Raw genomic sequence first — 17788 nt, 5'->3', positions numbered from 1 at the left:
CATGTGATCTCTATAATCTTTTGAATAAAATATTTAACATTTGTTTGACTATCATATGAAACCCTAAAATATTTAACATTTATTTGACTATCATATGAAACCCTTCTTCGTCTAAACATCATTGTTGTATTTTCAATTTCGGATTCAGAATACTACTAAAATTTCATTAATGCAACTTTTAAATATCTATTATATAGCAGTGAAACACATTGACAGACAAGTTGTCTGTGACCTTCCTCACTATTAACACACACAGCAAAATCAAGTAATCCTTAGACTATAATTATTTATCCTAATATTCTGTAAGACTTTCTTTTTAAATTTTTTATATAGGTTTAAAATAATTTTTCTTAATTATAAAAAGAGTTTCTTCAAATTAATGCGGTCATATTTGGTTTTAAAATCTTGAATATTAGAATTTTCAATATAGTTCAAGTAAGAAAAGATTTTAAAAATAAAATTTTAGTTGATTTCAAAGTACTAAATATTAGACCTTTTGACTTTATTTAAATACTTTGCAATAAATAAAATCGTCATTTATTTTTTTCTATATATAGAAACAATATTTAATTATTTTTCTAATATTTAACGAAAGTCACATAACTGATTCCTTTATGAAGTGGATTGAAGAATTGGCATGGTCAGAGTAGTATTAGCATGTTGGTTGAGAGGCAATGTCAAAATGTTCTCCATGTGGACGTAGTATATCATTAGTGTTTTAAACGATTATCTTCTCTTTTATGAATTCTTGCACAAATTAACTTGAATATTGTTAAAGTATACATATCCCATATAGATACAGTATTGGTATTGATTAGTAAAATATCTCTATCATTGTCAATCCTTAATTATATGGACTCATAAAGTGAGAATTTTTATGGTTACTTAATCATGAAATTAAATCAAAAGACAATCAAAACAAATATATGGTACTCTTAGAATGATACCACACACTATGGTGTGGGTAACTACCATCCAAACAAAGTGTTATAAACAAAAACCTGGTCATCCACATTAGAGATTACCTAAATATATAAAAATATTTTTTTAAATTGTGAAAAATAAAAATCAAGTATGATATCAAATTATTTATGGTGGTATTTTACTTTTATTTCGTAACTTGAATTTTAAGATCTTCACCTACATATATTAAATTTGAAGACTTCTACTGTGATATTGATTCTTTGAATTTTTTTTTCCTTTTGTAACATAAAATAATATTGGTAAATACAAATCCTAAAACCCAAATAATATTAACCTTCGTTCTTTTCCTTTTGTTTGCTAGGACAATGCTGCTCACAGAACAAAAGAAGACCTCCAATATTTACATTAAAATTTGTGGGTTAAATATAATTTATGGTAATTATAGTGAAAAAATCACATTACAACACGGGGAATATATCAATGTTAGTTGATGACATCATAGCCGGAGAATCTAGATCATACTAAATAAGTAAAGAAATTTAATCATCGGAAGTCATAAGGATATGAATTATGATAATCAGGCCACCTTTTTGTCTAATCTATAATCTATATCTATATGAATATTTACATTTACAATATATTAAAAGTGTGAAAACTTTTAGAAAAATGATTTGAACTTTTAAACCTTCATTAAAACATTTCGCAATAGACAAAATTTTCTTTCCACATTATAATTTTTTTATTGTCGAATTTTTTTTTATGATTTTGAAATTAATTAAAGTCCTTATTTAATTTACGTAAGAAATCACAATATTCAACACTTTAAAATCTATTAAAATTTTATCTTATATTTTAAAAAAATTCTACAATTTTATTTAATTTAAGTAATACTACGATGGACGTGGGAGGAAAAGGGGAAGCGAGTGGTGGTCCTCCATTCCAAGTATGATTGGAAGAAAGCTCAACTAGCCTCCATTTTTATATCCAAGCAAATGAGTTAAATATATTATGTTAATTTAGACACAAGCACGTAAGTTATTTCTTCTTGATAAAATTAATTGATAGGTACGTGAATTAATTAAGAGGTAGGCAGATTCTTATACGTAAAGAAAGATATATATTAAACTTTGAGCAATTTGTAATAGCGTTAACCATAGCTAATTGTTTTGTCTTTTCACTTGAGCAGGATTCGATAATGATTTTGGATCGATGATTGTAAAATATGTTAAGCAAAATTTTATGTTAAATGAATTTTATTTTATATTAAATATTTGGATGGACTATTATAATAAAACCCCTAATCGAAATGTTGATTGAGTTTTTATTTAAAAAGAAAAAAATAAAATACTCTAATATAGATACACACGCAAAGCGCGTATTAAAAGTGTGAAGCCCCTTAGAAAAATTATTTGAATTTTTTGTCCTTCGTTAAAAGACTCTCCTTTAGACAAAATTATCTTTTCACTATTTTCTTCAATTTATTATTTAATTATTTTTATTATATTATCTAGACTCCTAAAATATATGGGACTCTTAAACTATATGAAAGGAGAATCAATTAATATTTTTCTTTGTACTAATCAATTAGAAAAATACTCCTAAAATATGATAGAAAAATATTTCTAAAATAGGACTCTATTAAGGAAATACTTCTATAAATATTGAGATGCACGTTAAACTGGAGAAAAAACTGATTTACTTATTGGGAAAATATGATTGATGCTCATCTAACTTGATTCGATTTCATGTCTAGATTGATGGATGCTTAATTTTCTAACCCTCAACTTCTTCACTACTTTTGTCAACATTATAGAATTCAATGTGTGTGTGTATATATATATATATATATCTTCTTTGTTTTCATTCAAGTCATTCTTTAATGTCAAAATTTTCGCTCAGACAAGAATTATTTTCATCAAAATTAAAGCTTTGTGATCACTATTGTATTATTTTGTTCTAGTATATGTATATTCACTATTTCAAGATAGTGTATAATAGAACTTATGATTACTCATTATATGTCTATACCGACCACCGATAATCGGACAATCGTCCGTCACCAACCAATCGATCAAACCACATCAACAAAGCCTCTACAAAATCAAAAGTCAATAAAATATCGGGACATGCCCCCGACAATAGCCAAAATCAATATTCAAAGAAATAGTCAACTCATAAAAAGAAAACCACAGCATGAAATGGGGCCTACCGTAGGATGGAAGCTCACCACTTCAATCTGGATCGCTAGCTGATCCCGAATCTAAGTCAATGAGAAAGAGATATAGAAGTATGGTCGACTCTTGTATCGCATGGGGATACAACATCCAAGATGGTTAGTGGTTGGAGCGCTAGCATGTAACTCAGGGATAAAGGAATCAAATAATGCCATGATAACAGTTTTAAACCAATACATCATTCAATGCATAGTATCATATACATGTACATATACATATACATATACATATACATATGCATATACATATACATATACATATGCATATACATATACATATACATATACATATATATAATATCACATGCTGGGGGTAGGGAGCAAGGCCTAGCATGAACTTTGAAGACCTTGACCTGGGTTGTGTAGAATAACCATCATATAACAAGGCACCCACGGGCTACATGGGCCCAACTCTCCCCTAGCTGGAAGGGCTCCAGTGCGTGTAGCTGTATGAACTAGAGAATATCCATATTCGTAGATGCCTTTATGAGGGACTCGAACCTCTCAACATATTCAAGGTGACTTAAGCACCAATGTATACAACATGGGGGACTTAAACCTCCCATTATATATTCAATACAGTGGACTCGAACCTCTCGGTTATTTAGACACCCGCATCGACTAGCGAGGTTTTCAGTGTTAGTCCTTTGGGACCTCAACTTTCACGACCCAGCTACACATCTCGATTTTAAGCCCAAATTAAAATATTTGATAAGCATCATCATTTATTAACCCATTATACATATAGGCATCTGTTGGTATCGTCATACCAATCCCACTTGCAAGCGTATAATATGCCATAACAATAATTTCATCAATTTGGGACTCGAACCCATTGCCCAAACAAAGATCAAGTTAATGCAACATTTGGGATGCAAACCCATTTAGCCAACAAAACCCCAAGGTTAGAATTTAAATCAGTTATGGCCATCAAGGCCTTCATAAAGTCATTCATCATTCGTTAGTCATTTCATGCCAATGCATTAGTTAAACACATAATTCAAACTTATGACAAGGTCATTCTCATTAATAATTTGACAAACAAGTTGAGGGTGTACCATTATCAAAGCCAAAACCAAGGCAGAATCATCAAATTGAGGGTTAACTGTGACCCCTTCGTAAAATCATCATTCCACATGTGCAAAACCATAATTAAAGCATAGATAATCATAATTTAATCATGGAAAAATCTTGTTCAACAATAAGCATTAAAAATTCTCAACCCTTTTTAAAACTATGTCAATGACTCATGAACAGTACTTTAAATCACGTGCTTTTACAAAATTACCAATGAGGGAAGAATCACATACCTGAATCACAAAAATTTACGGAGAGGAATCGATCCTTGAGCCCTTAGATGACCAAATTGGTGAAACCCTAGCTTGACTTGCTTGAGAGGATTTAGAGAGAGTAAATAGAGTGTTTAATCCATTAAAGTGTTGAATGAATGCCCCAAAAGTGTTTTATGGATGTGGGGTGTAACGAGTTTTAAATGAGAAATGTCTAAAGTGCCGTAACTTAAAAGTTGGAAAAGCATCATCCTTGGTTACGAGTCATCCATATACTCGTAACATCATATTATGACTCGTCACCACGAGTCGTAACCAGGACAGTCTCCACCACCCCCAACACTGTTATCCTTACGACTCAACCAACCTACTCATAAAGTGACCCTACGACTCATAGGGTCCTACTCGTAACCAGAGCAGAACCAAATAGGGTGAATAATGGGCATCCTACGGTTTGACCATTACGACTCGTAATGAGTCCTTACGATTCGTAGTGAGCCATTCGTACTTAGAACATAATCAAGCCACCAACTTACATGATTTGGTTACGACTCGTCACAATTCTTTACGACTCGTGTCCCCAAGTCATAGCCAGGACAGAAACTCTACAACATTCACTGGACACCTTACGATTAGGTCACATGACCCATTAAGACACCCTACGACTCGTGGGGTCAAATCGAAACCAAGATAGTAAGCTCAAGACTTAGAAAATTTTCAAGGGCCAAAGTCCGGGGTATTTCAGTAGATGTAGATGTAGATAAATATAAAATAACGTTTGTGATTATTTTTCCTAAAAAAGTATGACTTTTTCCCTAAATACCCATATTATGATTCCTACTCATTAGGGTTTTAGTACATTATTTAATTATGAAAATTTTTAATAGTCAATAAGTTTTTTGATTTTAAATTTTTTAACCTCAATATTTAATGTATTGAATATATATAAACTAATTAATTATAATGATATACAATACTCTTTTTTATAGGTTTTAATATTTCCCATTGAGGTACAGTTTGTTGTTTTGATCTTTATTCTCTATATATTTTAAAAGTGTGAAGGGCCTTATAAATCACGTTTGAACTTTTTGCCCTTCATTAAAAGTCTCTCCTTTAGACAAAATCGTCTTTTCACCTTTTAAATTATATTTTAAATTACAAAATTTTGTCCTATCCTATTTAAAGTCAATCACGTAAATTTGAAAAACCAAATCCAAAGTACTATTCCAACCAACAAAGTCCTATTCGTTCACACGAATTCAAAATAAACAAACCAACAAAGTCCCATTCTACTTACATTACAAACTCTCCTATTTAAATTAGGTGAATTACTTGAAACCCCCAAAAATAAAAAAGCAAAATCCTATTTTAATTAAATTAGGACAAAGAACTCACTCCTTCTATAAATACGTTCATAACATCGAACTAATTTGTCTCCTATTGTCTCAACTTTTATCGCCAAATTTGTCTCAGCTTTTGTCTCTTTTCCAGGTTTTTAGATACAATTTCTTTCATCAATTCATGTTTTTCATAAACTCAAGTTTTTCTTATGTTTTCTATTCCTATATTGTTGGTAATGTTAGTAATTAATTTAAACACAATATTAATTGTTATATGCTAGCTTAAAAGTTACTTCATCAATTCACCTTTTTGTTTTCTATCTATCTATAATATGTATTTATAATCTATATCTATAATCTATAATCTATCTATATCTATATCTATAATATATTAAAAGTGTGAATAATCTATCTATATCTATAATCTATAATATATTAAAAGTGTGAAGATGCTTCTGTATTTATAAATTTAGGCAAAATCGTCTTTTCACTATTTTCTTTCAATTATTATTTAATTATATTTATAATATTAACTGAACTCCTAAAATATATATAAAAAAATATATTTGAATTAAGGACTCCTAAAATATATGGAAAGAGATTCTTTTACATCTTTGTTTATTGAAGGTAACTTTTGAAAACTTTTCATACGTATACAAATGCACCTTTTAATTTCAATCTAAAAATAAAATTTTAAAATAATATAGTTTGGTATAAAAGGAAAAGGAAATACGAAAGTTCTCTATAATCTTTCTATAATATATTAAAAGTGTGAAGATGCTTAAAAAAGTGATTTAAAATTTTTACCTTCATTAAAAATCTCCGTAATAGACAAAATTATTTATTTGTTATTTTAATAATTATTTAGAAATTAATATTTAATTATTCTCCTAATATGTAGGCCTTAAAATTCAACTAAATTTTGATTATTAAATTACATGTAGAATTTGAAATCTACTAAACTTTTAATTTTCAATTCTTTTCCTTATTTAAACTATGCAAGAGTCTTAAATTAATATTTGAAATAAAAAATAGTGTCCACCAATAGAAGTGTTATAATCCAAGTAAACAAGAAATGCTAAGGCCTGAAGTATATATTTTTTCCGGCAAAAGAAAATTGCTACACTAATTTTCACTAACCTTAAACGTGTTGTAGATTCTTTTCAATTTTTATATTATAACAATATAACACCTTTCATATGCATGTTTATAGGATGACTAAAAGCAGACAAAAGCTTATCTATTTAAGAGTTGAAATTCCCTTTTTAATACATATTTTTGTATGCTTATTTGTGTTCAACCTTTCTTGATCTATTCCAATATTTTCACTACTAGCAGATTTTGCCGATGCAAAGGAAAAATATAAATTTACTGACTAGCTTCTTCTTCGTGAGTGTTACGACCAACAGAAATAACAAATCAAAATTAAGGTATATGCATGTATGTGTATATATATATATATATATATATTAATTTATCTTATTCTTTCATGAATTAAACGTGCTGAAAATTTTAGTATTTAAGATTTTAAAATCGGTTGCTTACTTTTTTTTTTTACGATTATTGAATAATGATGCTTTATTTTGATGAATATTTATTTTAGATTTTGTGATATAATTGTATTTAACTGTAATTTACACCTATTTTACTTTTTCTCTTCTTATTTTCAGAATTAGAATTTCCAGAACTAGAATGAGATGAGGATTTTCGTTCACAATATTATCTACTTTAAAGATGAACGATCTTTCTTATCAATAAGGACCAACTAAAACAAGATTTGTTATTTTTATTTTGTTTCACTATCAAATTGTAACACTTCAAACATTCGAGTTAGATTTATTTATATATATTCCACATTCTGCGTAAATTATATCCATTGTATCCGTAGTTATATCGTTTTAATTTATATTACCTTACATATTTTGATTTTCAGTTGCTTTTCTTTGCGTGTTTGGGATGTCGTCAGGGGCGGATTCAGGATTTTCAGTGAGGGGGTTCAATTTCAGTGAGGGGGTTCAATAGTACATATACGAACTAGTCGAAGGGGGTTCAGCCTCTATTATTTATACATAATTTTTTTTTTACCATGTAAAAATAGTATAATTTTCCGACGAAGGGGGTTCGGATGAACCCCTAGAATACTTGTACATCCGCCACTAGATGTCGTTCTATAACTTCGACAGTTTTTCTTAATTAGTCTAAAGTTGTTTATATATATTCTACATTCTACGTAAAGTATATCAATTTTATTTGTAATCGTATTTTTTTTAATATATATTATCTTACACGATTTGATTTTCAATTGTTTCTCTTCTCGTGTTTGGGGTGTCGTTCTATAACCTTGGGAGTCTTTTTTAATAAGTTTTAATTTTTTTTTTAATACTTTATATGATTTTATATAATTTTATATGAATGTATTAATTTTTGTTCAAGTATTTTCATATTTAAAAAAAAAAAATCATCAATTTGCTCATTAATTCAAACATATTTTCTTTTATAATATTAAAATAATTTTATCAAATTGAACTCGTTGAACAGGTACACGCGCGGGCGCGTAACCTAACTAGTAGCAACAAATATAAAGGGTACGTAGTTGGTGAAAAATGATGACGACGGTTTTTATGCATGCCGATGGAGCTGATATCTCGTTGATGACTCTAGGTTTTATTGGGGCTGTTTTCGACGGTGTTTCCTTTCCGATCAGCGTGATTATCACCGGCAAACTCATGAACATTATTGGTGGTGCAGACGCTTCAGATGACCATAACTTCATGCACAATATCAATGAGGTACGTGGACGATTAGAATTGAACGCACACTTAGGTGGTGCAGATTTTCATTATTCCCTCCATTAATTTTTACTCACCATTATACGAAAATAATTCTCTAATCTTACTTGTCCAGTTTGAAAAATGAAGAGAGAATTTACCATGTTATGTCCATTTTACCTTTTTTTTTTATTACATACAATTTATTTTTCATCATTTATACGACTTATCATTAACAGAGATATATAGTAAAATAACATTAATTTTTTTTTTAATTTATGTTTATTAAGGAGTGTTTCAATAAGCCAAACATGAACAAGTAAAAATGGAGGCAGGAAGTATTAAACACCAATTAATATGGGAGTATAGTAATGTGCTATAGATCAAGCAATATGGATTGATTACTTTAAATTTACGGGCAATTAATTATCAGAGTTTTGTTTACCTGCAGCTTGTTTTGTTATTAGTTTACCATGCTTGTGTAAAATGGATCGCCTCTTTCTTAGGTTTGTCTAATCTCTTCCCATTTTTTCGATGATAACTTCAATTAATTTGTTCTGTTGTAAGGATTGCTTTTTCTTATTCGTTTTATATTATGATTATTATTTTCCAGAGGGTTTTTGTTGGACAAGAACAGAAGAAAGGCAAGCTTCAAGGCTACGAATAAGATACTTGAAAGCAGTTCTAAGACGAGATGTGAGCTACTTTGATCTACATGTTGCAAGCACGTCCAAGGTCATAGACAGCGTTTCTGGTGACAGTCTAATAATCCAAGACTGCATTAGTGAAAAGGTTAGTTTAATTTCTTTTTAATTAGTCTCAAAAAACGAACTAGTTAGGGATTGTTGAATAGTCATATATCAATCCTTCTAGAAATTTTGGCCTCCTCATACATTAGTGGGCAATATTCCGCTTGAGTTAGCTTTTGAGATAAGATTAGGGTCAGAGTTTAGATTTTTGGGGTATGACTAGGCCAAAGTTCATTTCTTAATTCAAATTTGTCTGATTATGGCATGTTAGACTACATGGCATTGTTTAAACCATTTTAATCTATCTCACTCTGCCTAAATAACCTTTAACTAGCTTACTTCCTAATTCAATTCATTTTGATCCGCTTACATTAAATTTTACTACAATATTGAAATCGTTGCTTACGTCACGATGATCTAACAATTTTTATGAATGTAAAAACTGTATTGGGTAAAAAATCCTCAAGTGTTGCGTAATGGAGCAGGGGCTCCTCTGGCGAGTGAGTGATACATGACGAGTCATGAACGCAACAGCAATGATGAAACCTCCGCCTAATGGCATCTCGAGAGACGCACTTTTATGAGGGAAATGCCTCCATTCAAAGGGCGGCGATGACATGGAATAAAAGAACAAGGGACCAAGGCTTCAAAACTGTGAGGTGCGCGGATACACAACATACTTGATTGACCTAGGCAGAATATAATGGCTTGTACCTGCAACAGATAGCACACCTGCCATTATGCTATTGGTTATAGTATTGTGAGGAAACCTTTTCCTGTGAGCGTTACTACTCATTCATTGAACTCTATAAATAGGTATCACTCTTCACTTGTAAAGCATATGAAATTACACCAAAAACAATACCTCGTTTTCACTCTCGTGTAAAGAATCCTTGCTATTAGTGTAAAGGTCCAACCCGCTATTGATATTGTTTGCTTTGTGCCTAGATCCAGACGGCTTTAAAATGCATCACTAGGGAGCAGTATGGTATTGTGGGACTTCTTATCCTAATGTGGGGTGTTACATACACCCTCTCTTATGGTCTCAGCGTCCTCGCTAATGTGGATTGAGGTCCTAATGTGGGGTGTTACATACACCCTCTCTTATGGTCTCAGCGTCCTCGTTAATATTTGCCCCACTAGAACCAGTTTGCTTAGTTTGAACTATGTCCTACTTCAATAAGGCTGGGACAAAGTGGCTCTGATATCATTTGTAATGGACCGGCTGACTAGTAGTAATATCCGCTTTAGACTTACACCTGCATGACTTTAAAATGTGTCACTAGGGAGTAAGCTCTGCTTACTTATATACCTAACATATCTCCTATATTTTGTCAATATGTGACTTCTTATCCTAAATTGGGGTGTCATAATTGGAGGGCATCATCTAGGACCTCATTTTGCTGATTTATTTATCAATATTGCTTTAGATTATTTTTGTTACATTTTTGTATTATCTTTCATGACATCGATAATCAATCAATTGGTAAACAAACATTAATAGAACTAGATTTAGCGTGTGTGCTCTTGACTTCACATAGAAATTCAACTGTACATTTTTAGGGTAAATAATTTGTAACACACCATAGGGCCCAAAGTAGTTGTGCATAGATCTAACACTGTTATGTTAGTAGCTTGTTTGTTATGTATATTTTAAGGGGAAAGAGTAGAAGAGAGCACAACATGGCATGTGATGTGAGGTGTATATTGGTGTTGGTGTGGAGACCCCCTATAGCAAGACTCATGACAGAAATAGGAGGAAAGATCACCAGACTGGAAGCAGAAGTAGCGCTAGATGGAGTTTTGATTGGTAAAAAAATGCGTTTAGCCCATGAAGAGTTTGGATCAGTTGATTGTATGTTTAGAATTTACATAAATGGGTTTGCAAAAGGTTTCCAAAAGGTATGCTCTCGTCTGAGCCCAAGGACTGGGGGTGAGTACAAAATTTGTAGGAAGAAAGTCATAAAGGGCTTTGCATAAATACTTTCTCGATTAAACATAAAATGAAAGGAAAACTCTAGTACCTACATGATAGGACCTCATTGTAGGAGTGCAGTCATGTCATAGTGCTTTAGAAGGGTAGATTTATCCAAAAAAAATTTAAGGTTTCAGGTCACCAACAGTGGTATAGTGACTTTAGGTTTGAGTGTCATCGACATTGAATTAACCATTTTACACTCAGAGTTCTACAATGTGAAAATATTCCTAGGCAAGGGAATTAACCTCATACATAGGGAGAAGATTCTAAAATACATGAGGACTCTCTCAAACTATTTTACCTGGTCCCCTACTGGCCTGATAGGAACCTCTCTAGATGATATTTTACATGAGCAAGGAATAGGCTCGAGCATATTCCAGAGAGCTCACAAATAATGTCTAATATAAGGGGAACAAAGTTAATTATAGTAGAAAAAGATTCAAAAGGCAAAAAGAGTGGGAGACGACAATACATGTATGAGACCTCAAGCTATATTTATTTTTTGTTGCAATAATTTTCATCCACATTGGCTTTTTGTAGCAAGGTTTTTAATGATTTAGCATGGAGTGCCATCGAGAAAGTAACCAAGCTCTTTTATTTTCTTTCTAAAAATTTGTAAAGAGTCGAATATCTCGTGTGCAATCCCAAACTCTTGCTTCTCGAAAGGTGAATAAAATGGTCTTTTAAATAAGGAAATGCGAGTTTGCTGCTTCTTCCCAAATCAAATGGAAAGTCAACTTGACATATTAAGACTAAATAAGGTGTTCGTTATTTATATCCAAAATGATGGTTTCCTCCCAAATTAGGGACTCCAGAGAACCCACAACACTAGCACCTCTAGGCCAGCACATGAGAAAAAAGCCTGCAAATCAATGTCATGCTCTATAGTCCAAAAGAAAACTTAGTGTTCTAAAATCAAGAAAGTGGCAAAGCCCTCACAAAATTGAATAAAAAAAGGTCCTACTCTGAGGCTAGGGACTAAGGATCTAGAAACACCAAGAATGCCCTCTGGTTGAGACCTACCTTTAATTATCTTAAATGCCAAAAGGAAAGACTAATGCTAGGGGCGAAAAATAATCCAAGTAACGTTCTAAAAATATGGACTCGTGATAATATTAGGGAAGTTATAGAAACCGATTGACATAATTATAATGGGATGACCACCTTTAATCATATGTCAAATATATTGTATCCTTGACATAACAAAATCCCTAAAATAAAACTGAAAAAGTCTAAAACTGATAAATGGCTAAGAGATAAGATGCTCACCCCTTGCTATAACTCTAAGTATTCAAGATTCATCAAGATTTGGCAGCACAATGATCTACAAAAATTTTATTAAGAGATCTCCTTGAAAGATGAGGGTAAACAAGGGATTAGATGTCCCAGAATGGATGGGAAACACTCCCCATATTCCTATAAATAAGATATAGTGAGAGACATGATAAAAATGAAAATGTCACTCGAGCAACTGTCTTTTATCATCAACATAAATGAAACCGCATATTTTCAACCTCAATGCAAGCTTCTTTGGGTCCTTAGTAAGAAACGAGTTAAGAATAAACCAGTACAACCCTAGGAGGCTTAGTGAAACTTTGACTTCTTACTACAATGGAATCATGAGAGATAGAGTAGCTACCTAATTTAGGTCCTCTATCAAAAATCACTTTGAGGGTTTAAAGGATTGTAAATAGAGGTGAGAAGTAAAATGGCAACTGCATAAATAAGTAGACAAGAAAAGTGTGATAGCACAAAAGGTATTCTTTATTCAAAGCACTCAAAGAGATTTTTATAGTTGATGCTACCAAAAATATATCAAACTACAAAAATTTCCAAAAAAGGGTCTATATTTAGTATTTCTATAAAAGAGAGTCAAATATTGGCGAACTATTGAAGAAGGAACTACATTCAGTAAATATGGTTGCTTGGTAATCTTACGGCTCCATCATATGTCAATGGTATGTTGCAGAGGATATGATAAGTTAATAGAATGGTATTGCCATTAGTCACCTAGGGTTAATCTCTAATTATTTGTAGCTTGGTTACTCATTGTCAAACGTCTCTACCTTAATGTTGCAAAGAAGGAAGAAAGAAGTCGCACATAAAGATAGAGAGGTATTCGGGGGGTAAACTCTAAAAGACTCTCCCCATATTTCTCCGTGCCTTATCACCCACCTTCTCTTTAAAGGATGATGAATTCTTTGCCTAAAGAAAGAGCTTCACTACTCTAGGTCTCCTCTTTAAAAGTGTGATGGATAAGGCATAGTAACGACATTATATGAGTAAAAAAAGTACTTACTCAGGGAATCACTGAGGCAAGAAATGCATCCTCCAGCAATACAAGTTTATAGTGGACCATCACCAACCATCTTCACGGTCTTTGCCACATGGCTTATCCCTAGCTACTACCTTAATTTTGCCAATGCCCCGAGTAGTTGAAAAACATGTTCAGGGCCCAGATCAAAAGCATGAAAGAAAATATGGCTAAAAAGAAAGATAAATTTAGAAAGTGATACCATTCTGAAGGAAAAAGTCTTTCCTATTTTTCTAAAACGAACAGTGGTAAAAAAAAATGCAGAGAGTAATGGGGTGGAGACTGTTTTTATTGATTAAAACTCATTAAATGATCTCACCGAATCATATTAACTACCACCAATGGTTGAAATCCATGAGGCTTCTGTAGTTAAGGATGAAAAAACATGACCTGAAGATTCACAGAAAGTAAAGTGTTCAGGAGTTACTTTTCATATCCCTATAAAGATTGTTGTATTGAAAAAGATTATTTTTTGTCTTCCTGCGCTTTAAGACAAACTCAAAAAGTGATAAGGGAAACTTTCAAAATTTATCACGTATGAGGGTTATATATAGAAAAATCAAAACATAAATATGCCTTCTCTAAGAACTAGTACATGAGAAAGCTTTGGGAAATTTCTACTCATGGTTGCCACTGTCGTGAAGGTCGGTTGGTACATTTGAGTATAAAAGATCCTCAATGGATGTAGATACAAGGTATTCAAGATATAAATACCCTCAGGCTTTATCGAACAAGCATTGGGATTCAAATACTTTCTCATCAATATCAAAACAACCCTCTTATGTTTGCTTGGGGGTTTGGGATTGGGACTACTATGTCAAGAACCTTGTCAAGATTGTTCTTGTACCTCTGGAGAAAAAACTTTTGGATCTCAAAATAAACTTTCTTTTAAGGAAATATACTTCTTATTTAAGAGGAAGGAGAGCCATGAAGTAACTGGTAAAGTTATTGTCATGTGATTGAGAGGTCACGGGTTCAAGCCTTGAAAATATCCTCTGACATAAATACAAGGTAAGGCAATGAACAATAGATCCTTGTTGTAGGGACTTTCCCCGTACCTTGCACATGAGGGAGCTATAATGCACTAGGTTGTCCTTTTTTTTACTTCTTATTTAAGAGAGTCCCTTGACTTCATTGGTGGACTCACATCCGCATTACCCACCACCCTAGAATTTAGAAGACGTACCCTCTTGTCAAGAATGAACTGTCCCTGAACAATGGTTTTAATTTGGTCAACCTAAGAAGCTCTCAACTTTCATAAGACTGATTCCATTTTATTTAATTTTTTGTCATCTTAGACGTATCTATCCCCCTTGATCTTAACAACAAATAGATCAGTTTCAAAATTTTTAATTTAAAAAATCACAGGTAGCCAACAAGTTCTCAGTATTTGATATATGGCAAAACAAAGAGATCTTTTTCTGAAGAGCATCAATCTCTAAGGAAAGCTCATTCTTCTCTATAAAGAAGCATTAAAGGCTCTCAGCAATTTGTACATGGTCTTGTGGAAGGAAAGTATTAAGGGGAGAAACCCTAGAGAGGAAAAAGTATAAGTAGAAGCAGGAATTCAGGGAACTTGAAGTCCCATACCTCTCAATAACATGGGACATCTATTCGACATGAGCTCCTAATCGCTCTACGACAATAGAGGAGACAAATATATAGCTACCTAAGTTGGCCTCTATATAAAATCAATGTTCGAACGTATCTTAGAAACCTCTTATAATCAAAAAGGATCAAAAACTTGAGCTGCAAAGACACCTGATAAAGAAAAAGAGTAGTCACTCATTCTAAATCCATCAAGGCTAGGGCTACTGATAAAAGGTGAATTGCGAGTTGGAGTAAGTAAGGGACTGTCTTGTAAATCATGTGCACAGGATGATAGTACCTTAGATCTTGCACCAGCTCAGTCCCATCGAGGGAAACCAATATCCAAGTCTAGTGAAGGGTATCTTATATGACGACAACTGGGTAAGAGGAAAGAGGGGTAGAAAAGGTGAGGATTGACACAGTAACTAGATCCATCTCTTGAAATAATTTTCTATCATGGACACACCACGTGTGCTAGATCCTGAGGTCCAATCTTTTGCCACAAGAATGTCATTAGAAAAACTATCTATATCCCAGTCACCTTCAATGGAGCTAGTTACCTCTAAAAACTTCTGTTTTTTCAAAAAACCACTATTAGAATATTTCTACACTAATTGCAAAATAATAATAGTGGAAGAATTAATTTCCAGGGATGAAAGGATGATTCACATGCTTAATAGACCTAAACAAGAGATGAAAGTTTGAATAAAACTAGGTCAAACCCATCGGTAGCTTCCTAAACTTGGCACGATCTTTCACTTTAGCACTTCAACTGGACGTTGTTCACTTTTGATATCTTAAGTAGTCATAAACTGTGTCACTTTGACACCTTTTACTGATTCAAAGAGAGTATATTACACTCACTTTTGGGCGCGTTTCAGGGGTATTTTTGTAATTTTTGAGGGGCATTTTTATAATTTTTTCATCTTTAATTTTTTTTTTTAAATTATACGTAAAGATTTTTAAAATTTCATCTTCTCCACACAAATTTTCTTTGAATTTTTCAAGAATTAATGGAACACACTACCACACTAACAACAACCACATTACACCTAAAACAGCAACTCAAATTCTCCTCTTCCACCCACGACATCATTAATACCCAAAAGAAAAAACAATGTTCATTCCATCAACCCACACAAAGAACACACCAAAATAATCCTTTCTTTTCCATTTTGTTGTACCTATTGAAAAGACACATACGACTTCAATAAGAAATACCCAAATTAATATTTCTCCAAAACTCCTCAAAAATGCAAAGAATCACTAAAAATTCAATGATTTACTTTTTCGGAGAATTTTATCAAACACAAAGTGTGCAAAGAAAAATGAAATTATTTAGGAGGGGAAATGCAATTTATTTTTTATTTTCCACAAGGATAGTGGATTCTTTACTAGTAGGAAAGAATCAATGTAGATCTGAAATTCATCCTTCCCCGTATTTTTCATCATATATCTAGAATTTGTGAAGCTATTAATGTAGATCTATTATTGTTAGAAAATGAGGAGGTATGTTTATCATTATTGAAAAGTTCAATCTCCATTAATGAAGGTTTAAGCTAAAAGAAAGTTGGGTGGAGAAGACAATGTGGTGGGTGGGGGGCTTTTTTGTAATTATTTAGGGAATAAAACATGTGTCATTAATTTATTGGATATAATTGCCATGTATTTTGACCTTTTTTTAAAAAAAACTAATTATATGTATATATAATGATGTGGCAATATAAAATTAGATGACACAAATTAATTGGTCGGGTAATCCACGTTGGCAGCGAGTGAGACCCACGCACCAAAGCTGATGTCGGAAGATGCCAAAAGGACATGTTTTATAACTACTTGAGGTGCCAAAAGTGAACAACGTCCACTTAAGGTGTCAAAGTAAAAGATGGTGTCAAGTTTAGAGGGGCCGTCGATGGATTTGGCCATAAAACTATGAGGCCAGGTGGAATGACAGTGAGGTACACGAAAGACGAATGAGCTACCAAATTGTGGTATTTTGTTTCCCATCCTTGTTAGCAGCTAATTTACCAATGATCGAGCCACTACGGTGGAAATTTTCAAAAATTTTGTGACCAACGCTCGGGCCCTATCTATTAGTGTCTCTAGGCCTTCGATTTCAATTGCCATCCTAAGTCTAGAATAAAGATAAAAAGGGAAAGCAATCTGAGTTACAAATCACACATAGAGAACCAAGAGCGAGGAGGAATAATACTTTCCGTGGATAATCCAAAAAACATGAAAAAATATCTGATAAATATGGGATGTTGCATCGATGAATCTGTAGGTCCAACCCTGCTATTGGGCATCATCCAAGCTATGGAAAAAGGGATATTTTACTTTGATGAGCCAATAAGACCACAATGCCGCAATACAACCTACAGAATACAGGTGGATGAGATCCACTTAGAAGTTGGATACTAAGGCTAATTTGGCAAAGATCAAATCAAAATTCACAAAAAAAAAAATGATCAAATTCATGATTGCCTCCCCAAAACTCAAGGAAAAAGGGATAGATATCGACGACAAAGTAATACGTCTTTGCCAAAATAATATTTTCAAACTGGTCGAGTGCCTTCATATGATAGGTTAATTTTAAGGGGTTC

General features: G+C 32.6%; 1 pseudogene; it reads left to right on the top strand.

Annotated features, from left to right (window-relative positions):
* Positions 1-8353: 8353 nt before the first annotated feature.
* Positions 8354-17788, top strand: part of LOC107877735 — a 33174-nt pseudogene continuing 23739 nt past the window's right edge.

The sequence above is a fragment of the Capsicum annuum genome, chromosome 7 (genome assembly GCF_002878395.1).
Source record: "Capsicum annuum cultivar UCD-10X-F1 chromosome 7, UCD10Xv1.1, whole genome shotgun sequence".
NCBI classification, from domain to species: Eukaryota; Viridiplantae; Streptophyta; class Magnoliopsida; order Solanales; family Solanaceae; genus Capsicum; species Capsicum annuum.
Note: the sequence above shows the minus strand (reverse complement) of the source record. Positions and strands in the feature narration are given on the sequence as shown.